The sequence below is a fragment of the Artemia sp. Qi Xiang Cuo genome, chromosome 6 (genome assembly GCF_049724085.1).
Source record: "Artemia sp. Qi Xiang Cuo chromosome 6, ASM4972408v1, whole genome shotgun sequence".
Lineage (NCBI taxonomy): Eukaryota > Metazoa > Arthropoda > Branchiopoda > Anostraca > Artemiidae > Artemia > Artemia sp. Qi Xiang Cuo.
This window is the reverse complement of record NC_142799.1, coordinates 25,389,127-25,402,634: the sequence shown is the minus strand read 5'-3', so window position 1 is coordinate 25,402,634 and position 13,508 is coordinate 25,389,127. Positions and strand designations below refer to the sequence as shown.

Below are 13,508 nucleotides of genomic sequence, written 5' to 3'. Positions count from 1 at the left end.
CCAATCAAATGAGCCCTCTCTGAAGTTTATACAAGCACCCCTTTCATTAGAACAATATATGCCCCATGGACATAACTTAAAACACCTGCCCCCAGGCCCTGGGGGGTTGTGTTGACACCAGAGTTTTTTGTTATGTGACCTTTAAACTATTTTAAAAAATTAGCTATCTTAAAATTTGTATTGGATGGGTTTGAGGAAAACAGGGCGCGGGAGACTAATTACCCTCCAATCTCTTATTACTCTTAAAAGTTAACTAGAACTTTCAATTTTCATTCAAATGAGCCCTCTAAAGTTTATATGAGCATCTCTTCCATAAGATCCATACATACCCCCCGGAAATAACACAACGCCCAGGCCCTGGGGAGTTGTGTTGACCCCGGAGTTTTCGTTATATGATCTTGGAACTATTTTTAACAATATAGCTATCTCAAAATTTTTATCAGATAGGTTTTGGGAAAAAAGGGTGTGGAGGGGCTAGTTGCCCTCAGATCTCTTTTGATTCTTAAGAGTGAACTAGAACTTTGAATTTCCAATCAAATGAGCCCTCTCTGAAGTTTATACAAGCATCCTTCCCATTAGAACCATATATACCCCCAGGGCATAACTTACAATGCCTGCCCCCGGGCCCTGGGGGATTGTGTCAACACCAGTTTTGTTATATGATCTTTGAACTATTTTTAGAAAAATGACTTTCTCAAAGCTCTTATTGGATGGGTTTGAGGAAAAAAAAAGCATGGGGGGACTAGTTGCCCTCTGATCTCTTTTGACTCTTAAAAATCGAACTAGAACTTTCAATTTCCAATCAAATTAGCCCTCTCTGAAGTTTATACAATCACCTGTTCTATAAGAACTATATATACCCTCAAAGCATAACTTACAATGCCTGCCCAGGCCCTGGGGGATTGTGTTGACATAGGAGTTTTTCTTATCTGACCTTTGAACTATTTCTAACAAAATGGCTATCTTAAAAAAAATTCGGATGGGTTTGGGGGAAAAAGAGTGTGGGGGGGGGGGGGCTAGTTGCTCTTGGATCTCTTTGGACTCTCTAAAAGCGCACTAGAACTTACAATTTCCAATCAAATGAGCATTCTCTAAAGTTTAAACAAGCATCCCTTCCATAGGAGCCGTATATGCCCCCAGGACACAACTTACAAGGCCTGCCCCTGGGCCCTTGGAGGCTGTGTTAACCTAAGAGTTTTTGTTATATTATCTTGATCAGATGCATTTGGAGAAAAAAGGGCATGGGGGGGCTAGTTGCCCTCCAATCTCTTTTGACTCTCAAAAACTGAACTGGAACTTTGAATTTCCAATCAAATGAACACTCTAAAGTTTATAAAAGCATCCCTTCCATAGGAACCATATATGCCCCAAGGGCACAACTTACAACACCTACCGCTGGGCCCTGGGAGGCTGAGTTGACCTCAGAGTTTTTGTTATATGACCTTTGAACTATTTCTAAAAAAAATGGATATTTCAAAGTCCTTATCAGATGGGTTTGAGGAAAAAAATGGTGTGGCTGGGGGGGGGGGGGGTCTTGTGGCCCTCCAATCTCTTTTGACTCTTTAAAATTGAACCATAACTTTCAATTTCCAATCAAATGAGCCCTCTCTGAAGTTTATGCAAACATATTTTCCATAAGAACCTTATATGCCCTCAGGGCATAGCTTACAATGCCTTCCCCGGGCCCTGGGGGGTTGTGTTGCCCTAGAGTTTTTGTTATAAGATCTTTGAACTATTTTTAAAAAAATGGCAATCTCAAAGTTCTTATTGGATAGGTTTGAGGAAAAAAGAGCATGGAGGGGAGGGGGGCTAGTTGCCCTCCAATCTCTTTTGACTCTTTAAAGGGAACTATAGCTTTCAATTTCCAGTCAAATGGGCCCTCTGAAGTTTATACAAGCATCCCTTCCATAAGAACCATATAAGCCCCCATGGCATAACTTACAATGCCTGCTCCCGGGCTCTGTGGGATTGTGTCAACACCCAAGTTTTTGTTATATGACCTTTGAACTATTTTTAACAAATTTGCTATCTCAAAGCTCCTATTGGATGAGTTTGAGAAAAAATGCGTGGAGAGGGGTGGGGAGGGGATATTTACCCTCCAATCTCTTTTGACTGTTAAAAAGGGCACTAGAACTTTCGTTTCCGATTGAATGAGCCCCTTTCAAAGTTTATGCAATGACTACTCCCATATGAAGTGCCTCCAGGAAAAAATTTAAATAAATAATAAAACATTGGAGCCATATGGCCTTTACTAAGGCAACGTTGCCTCTGATATACCCTCTGCAAACACACTCATTCACAAGCAGTAAAAAAAAAAAAAAAAAAAAAAAAAGGCCAAGTGTGTCCCCTTTCATATTGTTCTGCTTCCATCTTGGCTTAGGTGTTAAAATAAATAATTGTTTATTTTACCATTTACTATTTCTTTTGACAATATTGGAAACACAAAAAGCCTTATGATCTATTATCATCAACTGACATTGCATTGGTAGAATGTTTCCTGCCTAGTGTGTCCCATGCTAGAGTAGCACCAGCAAAAAATTGTTCAGTAAAAACTGCCAATTTTGTCTTGGGCTTGAAGACTAGAACACACATAGCTTTTTTCTGGTACCCCTTTCAGCAGCTCAGAGGGCAAACAATAGCAGTACAAAAAAATGCCCTTTATGCAAGATTTTCAAAACTAAAAAATCATGGACACCAATTGTCAACACCAGCTTATCAATAGTTGCATAACTGATCTAAACTTACTATTTAGTTCTAATATTATTATTGTTAAATTACAGTAAAATACCCAATTTATATACAGTATAAATTATATAAAATATGCAAAGTAATAATAAAGTATAAATACAGTAAAATAACCATAAAATTACAGCAAAATACCCAATTTTACTGTGACCAGTTTTACCATTTATAACACTAGCCCTAGATTATATATATATAAAAAAAGAAACTAACCAAAAAGTGATCAAATTCTTAATCAAATGTAACATATTTCCCTGTTTTCCCCTATTTTTGAATCAGTTTTCATCAAGTATTAGTTGATTTTTTACATAGTCTAGGACTTTATGAGAACATTAGGGGGGGGGGTGAATTGTCAAAAATACAAACAAAATCACAAAATGAACACAAAATTAGCAATCTAAAATTGTTGCTCTTTTTGTTCTGACATGTCCTCTTGTGAAGACCCACTATTCTAGACCTTTACCAGCTTTGCTATTGACTAGGCCTATCAGTGCATACAAAACATTCAAAAATTTGTTATGGCTAAAGTCAAACTAAGGGCATCCTTACTGATAAAACTTAGACAAGTTCAATGGTCAAACAATCGAATTTCTAGGTGGTATATTAAAGATTGCAGAATAATTTAACTGTTGAAGTGGTTATTATATCTCTGTCTAGGCCACTAGGTATCTTAATCTATGCAAGTAACAGAATCATCTCCAAATTTACCAAGGTCATTGTCCTTTTGAGACAGAAGGGGTACAGGCAGGGGTAAATTGGTATATATTCACATAATTTAACTAGGAAGAAAGCAAATATATCATTTGATTTCTTTTCTATGCTTTTTACTAATTCAATAGTTGCTTCTGGGGAAAATTCCACTTTGAGCCCTTGAAGGGGCTCAAAACAGCCCAAAGCCTAGTAACCAAATAGGCTAGTTTAAAAATGTGTTTCTAAAAAACTATCTATTAGAAAAAATTGCAATTTGTAGATGATTTAAGAATGGCAATTATTATTTTATTAGCCTAGTTTGTATAGTAAATGTTATTTGAAACAAAAAACTGCAGGAATTTTTAAAAAGAGCCTAAAACTCCTTGAAAAAGGCAGCACAGCAAAACAAAAGGAACTGTTCTATTAGCTAGGCAACATGCAAGACAGCCACTCAAGAAAAGCAAAGATCAAATAGGCATTACCCAGTCATTCCTATGGTTTGCTGAATTAACAAGGGGTTTCTCACTCCAGGAACTATATTTAAACTATTTTTTTGTGGTTTAGGGGGAAAAAAGGTACCTAATTAGGTTACATATTTAATATATGCTATGCTTTACCTCCACCCCCTAATGTACAAATATATAGCCAAAATTTGTTTCTAAAATATTATATTTTCATCATATTTTGTTTTATTTCATTAGCATTAACCAAACTTCACTTCTCACGTATCGCCTAGCCAATAGAACAGTATGGTACCAAATAAAAAGTACACCATTGTTGAAAACCCTAAACAGGAAGCTTATAGATCTGCCTTGAACAAAAAGGAAAATCACATTTTTGTATGTTTTTTTTAAGGCTATGTTTGTAAGCTAATTTTATATCTAATTGGTCTTTAAATAATTTTTAATTATACATGATAGTCTTAAAACTACAGACAAGGTAAGAAGTTACCATTTAGACATTCATTAAAGGGTTCAAAATTGAATTTTCCCCATAAGCAATTATTGAAAGAACATAAAAAAAGCATCAAATGATGTATTCACTTTTGTCCTAGCTAAATTAGGCTATGTGAATACATAGGCTAGGGTATGCATAATTTAACACAGTAGGTACTTCAAAACACCTTCCCAGAAAATCATTGAGAATGTGGATTCATTACTGAGAGTTCTGGTCTTAAAGGACCCAAAACTGCCCATACTAATCAAAAGTTTAAAAACATGTTTCTAAAAAAAACTGGCTAGTGAAAACAATTGCTATTTGTAGCTGATTCAGGAATGGTAATTATCTTAGGCTATTATTTTCATTAGTCTGAAAAGTAAAATACTAGGGCCATTCTTTTACTCATCTTTGTGCAAAAATCTTATTTGACAAAGAATACTTAAAGTGAAATCATTGCACTTAAGATCTTTAATCTTATGGCGTTCTTTTGCATACGTCTTTCATCACTCTGTTTTAATTAGCTGTCTAAGAACATTGATGAGTAGGCTATATCATCAAATTTCCCTCGTCATTGTTCTATGTGGCAGAAAAATGGTGTCCTTCATACTTTTTGCTAATATCAGTGAGCTGTAAGATCTTAGAACAAAGATGAATTAAAAGAACGGAAATCTTTGCAGAAAAATGTGAGATCTTAGATGTAAGATCTTAGTGCAAAAGAATGGGCCTACTATTATATAATACATTTCTAGAAATTTTAAAAAAAGCCAGAATGACGTCAGTTTTGCTGTGACACATTTTTTAGGGTGATAAAATTCTAGACAAGCTACTTTTTGCTATCTCTGAAAGGGGTTAGGTTAGGAAAATGAAACTTTCAGCAATGAATCAGGGGCCAAGCACATACCCCAGGAAGGTATTGCCAAGCTAATATGTTAACCCTCTTCTGATTTCTAAGTCTTTGCCTACTTGACAGGAATATACCAATTGGAATTTTGACACAATAACATTAGCCTATACCTTAATTTTCAGTTTTATGTTTCTTTCACCATATCAATGATTTTTTTTTCTAAATTTAGGAAATGTGCTTGTAGATATTTGAAATGTCATAAATTGGGATTGAGCAAAGTTATGAAGCTGAAAACTCTTTTCTTGTAGGCCTACTTCATTTAAGCAGAAATATAGCTGAAAAGCCAACCAGGCATCAATTTTCCCAGAGACCAACCCTCCTTGATTTGGTATTCCTTAGGAATAAAGAACAGCTACAAAGCATAAGTTACCATCCCCCTTTAGGCAAAAGTGACCACCTTGTCATCAAAGTCAATTTAGCCATACACAAGATAACAAATGATTATATCAAGAAGACTTATATTGACTATGCAGCAATCAAAGAAGAGTTAAGTGGTGTGGAGTTAAGTCTTTGCTTCAGGGGGAGGTAGATCAACAGTCTAAAACTATATGTGTCTTAAACAGTCTTAGAAAGTATAAACAACAACAAATTGAATATTTTATGCATAATGACATTAATTGCTGAAAGATCCGTCAGTTCAAGAATTTATTTCACTGTAATTTTATTTTTATTTTAATTGTGGATGTTGCTCTAAGAACTGGAAAAGAAAATATTTGTACTATAATTCGTTTTCAGTTTAGCACCAATGACGCAGTAGGCTTTTGGTATTTATTTACAGTTAAGGTTAAAGACTGGGGCAGTATCCAAACTATTGTTTGTAGTGAAACTATATTTATCTTGAACAACTTTAGAAAGAAACAATAAATTAAACTAAATATTTGATGTATAATGATGTTCATTGCTGAAAACTGGTTAGTTAAAAATTTTATCTTAATCCTAGTACTTATATTCAGCAGCAATTACAAAAGAAAATATTTGTAATAAACCTGGTTTTCAGTAAAGCACCAATGACACAGAAGGTTTTAGAGTTTTACAGTCAGAGAAGGAGGCAATACCCAAACTCTTGTTTGTAGTGATTTAAAGAAGCTTGATTTGCATATTCAATTTAAGTTTCACTCTATCTTAAGATTTATTTATTCATTTACATTAATATCTATTGTATGTTTGTTTGCATTGATTGTTTATTTAATTTCTGTTTGTTTTAAGTTTCATTTATTGTTCAATAGCATTTTTTTTTTTCTAAGCTTGATTTTCATATTCAATCCAAGTATTACTTGCTTTAGGATCTATTTATTCATTTATATTATTGCTTGTTGCATGTTTTTTGCTATAGTTGTTTATTTAATTTCTGTTTGTTTTGGGTTTCATTTATTCTTTAATAGTAATTTCTGGTTGTTTTGAGTTTAAATCTTAACAGGTATTTGTATTTGCTGAGCTTAAGTTTAAAATGGCCTCAACTTTTCTTTGAAAAACCTATTTTTTGAATTTTTTTTTATTAATTCCAAGAAGAGCTTACAACACTCCAGAAAAAGCACACATCTACCAGACTCATGCCAAAGCCCAAGACACTCCCACACATGACCCCTCAGATACATAGAGAGCAGAACCAAAAAAGCTAATACTAGAACAAGTACCATAAAATGGGGAAGATTATCACTATGAAAAGTTTTTGAAGGCCTGAAATAAACTACAAAATCTCACCTAACAACTATATCCAAACTTTGAGCCCAAGCTTGTGGATGATAGCAAGAGAAACCCCAAAAGGTTCTAGAACTACATATCCAGTAAAGATCATAGTAGACATTCAATAAAGAAACTGAAGAAAACTGATGGCACAGAAATAACTGACCTGCAAGAAATTGCTAAATTACTCAACAAGCAATTTGCATCAGTGTTTACCAATGAACCTGACAGTCCTCTCCCAAACAGTCCAGTGTACAGTGCATTGAACCTTAAGCCACCTATCATGATTTCTCCAGGGTCTGTCTCCTTATGTCAAATATAGACTCCATTATGTCAAATACCTCAAAAGTCCCTCAAATCAAAGACTGTGCCTTTAGATTGGAAGAGCTCTCACATTACACCAACTTTCAAGAAAGGTGACAAGACAAATGCAGAGAATTATCGGCCAATCAGCTTTGCCTCAGCTGTAGCAAAGACACTGGAACGCACTTTTAACGCCAAATTCTGACACATCTTTTGTCCAACAGTATACTGTCACCAGACCACCACAGCTTCCTCCTGGGAAAGTCAGTTGAGACCAACTTACTTGAAACCTACAATATTATCACTGACCTTCTGGAGAGGGGAGTACATGTTGACTTTATTTTGCTTGACCTAACCAAAGTATTTGACAAGGTGCCCCACAGATGCCTTAAGAGCCAAATTATTGGGAGTTGGCATCCACACTGATGTAGTAGAATGGGTAATGACTTTCCTGACAGACCAAGAGCCCTAGGCCCCACCCTCTTCCTCATTTACATAAATGATATGACAAAGGAAGCCACAAATAACATCATGCTTTACACTGATGCCTCTAAGCTTTTTAGACCAGCCATTCAACAAAGCCTGTAATCAGACCTCCAGAGAATCCAGAAGTGGACCAGTGAATGGCTGCTTGAGTTAAACATTAATAAACACAGTGTCTCCATTTTGGCAATAACAATCCTCATCACCAGTATACCACCTGTGACTAGAAGTTGCAGTCTGATATTCAGCTACAAACCAGTCATAAAGAACAAGACTTGGGAGTACTTGTTGATGAGCAACTGAACTTCCAAAGGCATTGGCAACAAGCAGTATCAAAACCTAATTCAAGTCTAGGCCTGCTGAAATGCACTATCACCAGCTGCTCCTGTACTGTCTTCCTGAAACTTTACAAGGCTATTGTTAGACTGTTGTTAGACTTTGGAACACATCTGACTTCATGGGCATAGGATGGGGGGGCAGGGGGGGGGGGCAGCTGCCCCCCTAGACCTTTAAATTTACATTAGATATGGCTGAAAATGTAGATGGTTTGAAAAAAGCAGTTGATAAAACTCCATCACACTATTGACTGCCCCCCCCCTAGACAATACGCTGCCTACGCCCATGTCTGACTTCCCCTCCTACAAGCATGACACCAGAATAACTGAAGGAGTTCAAAGACATGCCACCAAATATGCTGTGAGATAAGAGACTAGAGCAACTAGAACTACCAACACTGGTCTTCAGACATCACAGATGTGATATAATGCTGACCTACAGATATAGTAGTCAACCAAACAACACCCTCTTCACAAAACATACAGGTCAACACAAGAGGACACTTGCAGAAGCTAGCAAAGCAAAGAGTAAAGACCAGAATGGGCTGAAACTTTTTTACCAAGCATATTTCCAACAAATGGAACAACCTTTCTATGCTGACAATTCCAAGCTTTTTGGGCCTGCAAATCAACAAAGTCTGCAGTGTGACCTTCATAAAATCCAAACATGGGCACAAGATTGGCTACTTAAATTCAACACATCAAAGTGCAGTGTCCTTCACTTTGGAAGCAACAACCCTGTCACCAGTACAACATGTCCAATCCCAATTCACTGGCTGACTTAGTACTAAAGACAAGTCCCAAAGAAAGAGATCTAGGAGTGCTGATAGATGAACAATTGAAGTTCCACGGCCACTGGCAACAAGCAGTTTCAAAAGCAAATTCAAGCCTTGGTCTCTTCAAATGCATCATAACCAGCTGTTTCCATACAGTCTTTCTAAGGCTATAGTTAGGCCTGTTTTGGACGTTGGTAAATGTCTCACCTCCCCTTCCTAAAAGAATGATACTAATCTAATCAAAGGAGTTCAGAGGCATGCCACAAAGTGCATAGCTGATCTACAAGATCTCCCATACAACAAGAGACTGGAATGCATGCAGCTGCCAACACTTGTCTTCAGACACCACCACTGTGATATGATGCTGACCTACAAGTATAATGCACAACCAAATAACCCCCTTTTTACCAAACATTCAAGTCAGCACCATACAAGAGGACACTCACAAAAGCTGTCAAAACGTTCTGTCAATACACAAATGCAGCAACACTTCTTCTCCAAGTGTGTTGTCAACAATTGGAATAGCCTTCAAGCTGAAACAGCAACTGCACCCATGGCTGTGTCCTTCAAGTCCAGACTGGACAAGGAATGGAATGATAAGCCATGGATATATGAGTGGGACTGTCCATCCCACTCAACTACTGACTGATGCCAACTTCATCATAATGAGTGTCTTGCTAGGAGGCTGATGCTGCTTTGGGCTTAAATTGCATCTCTCCTGCAGACCTCCTTATGGCGTGTCACTGGGCCCTAACACAGTGAAAAAATTTTGCCATCATTGACCCAGAGCACAAAAGATCCTGTATGGACCTTAATTGCTCCGAAGTGCAAATTAAGGTAACCTTCAAGACAAAACCATGACTGTACCCACTAGGCTAGTGCTTCCTTCAAGTCAAGACTTGACAAAGAATGGAACAACAAGCCATGGAAATATAAGTGGGACAGTCCATACCTCTCCGCCAGGGGTGTCCCAAGTCTTGTTTTATTCAGGGGGCAATCTTTGTAAATTTTACTGAATTGCAACCTGATTTATGCTAAATCAAGAATTTTGCTAAATTTTGGCCAATTTTGTCACATGTCAAAAAGTTGGGGGGGGGGCACATCCCTCCCTCCCAGAAGAACGTAAGAAAATGTTCTTTTAATTACAAAAGAACATAAGAAAAGGCATCAAGTTATATATTCACTTTCATCCTAGCTAAACTATGTTGAAAACTGCAGATTTTCCCATCCACCTTCCTCAACTAGCCTACATTCTAAGATATAAAGAAGCCCAACAAAGACATAGTCTAGCCTATATGATATTAAACTGGCATTAATATTGGTAAAATTCTACTTTAGTTACTTTTACCAATCTTGGAAAGGGGTGAGGTTAGGAAAATGAAAGGTCAATATATACCAAATAATATTATTGAGTTAGGACTAAAGTGAATACACCATTCAATGCCTTTTTTTTATGCTGATTATTAATATAATAAGCATTTCTATTGAAAATGAATTTCAGCCCCCCCCCCCTATTGGTCCATTCAGGGGTAGGGGAGGTTGGGTTAGGTATATCCTATATAGGGGGGGGGGGGCTGAAAGTAATTTACGATATAAAATCTTTTTATAGTCATAATAAGCATAAAAAAAGGCATTGAATGGTTTATTCACTTTATTTTAAACACAATAATATGATTTGGTATAAATCGACTAAATGAAACTTTCAGGGATGGGTCTACAGGCTAAAATATGTCCTGGGAATGTATTTTGAAGTACTTATCTCCTCTCCTTCTACCTCTAGAGGATACTGAAATTTGCTTACATGACAGGTAATACCTATTGAAATTTTGACAAAACAACATTTTACCTTAATTTTCAGTTGTAAGATTCCTTTTCTCTGGCTTTAGGCCTAGTTCTGAAAATGCAATTCCTTTTATTTGAGTAGGCCTAGTATTTTAAGCCATATCAATGTTAATTTTCAAAATTTAGGAAATGTATTTGCATATCTTTAAAACTCTATAAATCAGGATTGAGCAAAGTTATGAAGCTGAAAACAATATAGTTGGACTTTATTTTAAGCAGAAGATCTATAGGCTATTACAAGGTTTCACTTTTATAGCACAAAGATTTTTAAAGGTCGTCAAAGGTCGGGGCCACCAAGAGAGAGAAGGACTGGAGGTGAGTACTTCAAAATACCTTCCTGGGACACACTTTAGCCTGTATATCCATCCCCTAAAAGTTTAATTTTCCTAACCAAACTCCTTTTCAGGATAACCAAAAGTAGCTAAAGTAGAATTTTACCTCAATATTTTGAGCATTGTCTTATTAATCGATTGATTTGTAACCCCTTAAATAGTACTTTTTTGACAATTTACTCATATAAATAGAAATCAGGCTCACATGTTTTTTGGCCTAATTTTCAGCAATTTCTTCTGCGAAAACTTTGCGTCCCCTTTACACAGACGGCACAAGGCTGGGCTAATAAGGGCAGCATTTTCAAATGTAACAGGTAAAAACGGTATCAAACAGTTCGCGGTAACGAATTACAAGTGAGGAGCTGCTCAGCCCAATAGTAAATGAAGCCCTGAAAATGGAATTTTGATGTCAATAGATACTTCAAAGGAATTGCGTTTTTATGCCAATTGCAAAAATGTGAAGTTCATTAAGTTTAATGTTACCAACCAGCCGTACTAGAGTGATTTCAAGCTCCTATCTGCAAATATATAGAATTTGTATTTTTTTTTTCTACCAGAAGAAATATCGTGGAAGCGAGTTTATTTATTTCTTTTTTTCCTGAGGCAATCGTATCGAACCTATGGTTCTAAAAGGTCGGGAGAGGTCTCATTTTAACGGAAGTAAAACATTCTAATGCTCATTTTAAGTTACCAAAAGAATAGGAGGGCCCCTAGCCCCCATCCGGCACCCCATTATCCCCTAAGACATCTGATCAAAACTTTTAGATAGCCATTTGAATCAACATAGTTGATACGACCAGTAAATATGCCTTCAAGGATGACACGATCCCCATAGTCCCTGGAGATAGAGCAATAAATAATACAATTCGCCCGTTGTTCACATATAGTATTAGTTATTAGGAAATATACGGAATTTCTTTGAAAGGAGGAATTTTCTGTATGGGGGATTTCCGTGGGGAGAATTTTTCGTGACGAACAAGTTTTCGGGATAAATTTGCACAGAGGGTGGGGGAGGGGATTTCCTGCATGATTCACAAAAACTGTCATCAATTAAATAGAAACCAAGTATTGTCAACTGATAAAATGGAGCCGCATTAAAACTTGAAATGAACAAAAATTATTCCAAATACGAAGGGGGCTGCCTCTTCTTCAACACTTGCTCTTATCGCTAAAGTTTGAATTTTTGCCAAAATTATTTAAGAGGGACTTTTGAAGAACAAAGGGCATTGAATTTGAATGAGAAGTTTTAAGACTTTAGTGTAAAAAGCAAGGTTAAAAGAAGGGGCATCATCTCTAATATACGGAATAATTTTCGTTTGTTTTCAGTTTTATTGTTGCTCCTTACTTTTATTCACAAAAACTTATTGTATATTTAAAATCTAGAAAACACAAAACCTACGCCAGTTGTTACTTATTGTAAGTTATGGGACTCTGGACTTAACGCAAATATTGATTCTCAAAGACTCGATTCAGACAAGAGGCAAATCACGAGAAGCAGACCCGAATTGATACAAATTTCCGAAATTCGGGGCATCCATAACATGTGAAGATTCTAAGCCAACTAGTAACCTGACCAAAAGATAGAGTAGTGTCAAATTTCGTGAAGAAAATGTCGATGATTGTAGTAATGTATTTCCCAAGCTTGAAGCGGATGGGCACTTATTTAGTTGTGCTTGTCTCAGGACACAAACTCTGCAGCTCTTTATAGTAATTATGTTTGCAAATGGTAAAGTGCCACATTGCTCGGTCCTCAGTATACGGTACAACATATCTCTAACCATTGTTTTCCTTATATTCTCCCGTAGTTTCAGAAGCTCTCAATCGGCTCCAGGTATCTTTTGCTTGTATAGAGTCATGTTTACACTTGCTCGTTTCACTTATTCTTCCAACTACCCGTATGTTTGCATTTCAGCACTTGTATAGTGAGTGCCCTATCTGGCCTCTAGCAAACATAAGCAGACGAAGTTAAGTTATGTTTTTCTTATGCACGGATGTCACATTTTTGGCAGTAATGCGTTAAAATTTCGGTGTTACTGACTATATCAGTTGAAAACAAGATGATCATTTGCCTTAGGCAGATACAATTGAACATATTGAGGATAGGTATCCTCCCTGCTTACAGGGGTCGTGTTCCGCAGCAGTATAGAAGCATAAATCTAGACAATTGCTTCCTAATTTTGGATGTTTGAGCTTTAAAAAAATATCTTTTTGCCTCCACAGGTTTTTCTTCAGTTGTACAAAGACTACAGACACAGAGCATATTTTTCTTAAGCTTCTCCACTGCAACTGCCTGATATTGCAATTAAATATACCAAATGTTTGAACTGGTGAACAATTTTTAATCGATTGCTACTTAGAAACATACTGTTCACCAGAATGTCTTCACAGTTTTTCAAAATTTTGTTTTGTTCTTGTTGATCTCCTCCTTGATTAATTCCGCCATGACAGCTATGCTATACAACACGGCTTGTGCATTATC

General features: G+C 36.6%; 1 protein-coding gene across 5 annotated transcripts in view; it reads right to left on the bottom strand.

Annotated features, from left to right (window-relative positions):
- Positions 1 to 11,292, bottom strand: part of LOC148951034 (poly(A) RNA polymerase gld-2 homolog A-like) — a 96,174-nt gene extending 84,882 nt beyond the window's left edge. For 3 of the 5 annotated variants that reach the window (XM_089090572.1, XM_089090575.1, XM_089090576.1), the window contains exon 1: positions 11,235 to 11,292. The gene's annotated coding sequence lies outside the window, so the exon portion shown is untranslated. Of the gene's footprint in view, positions 1 to 6,976; positions 7,119 to 11,135; positions 11,156 to 11,234 lie in introns of those variants that run through there. The other 2 variants (XM_089090574.1, XM_089090573.1) reach the window with 2 other exon arrangements.
- Between the last annotated feature and the right edge of the window lie 2,216 nt (positions 11,293 to 13,508).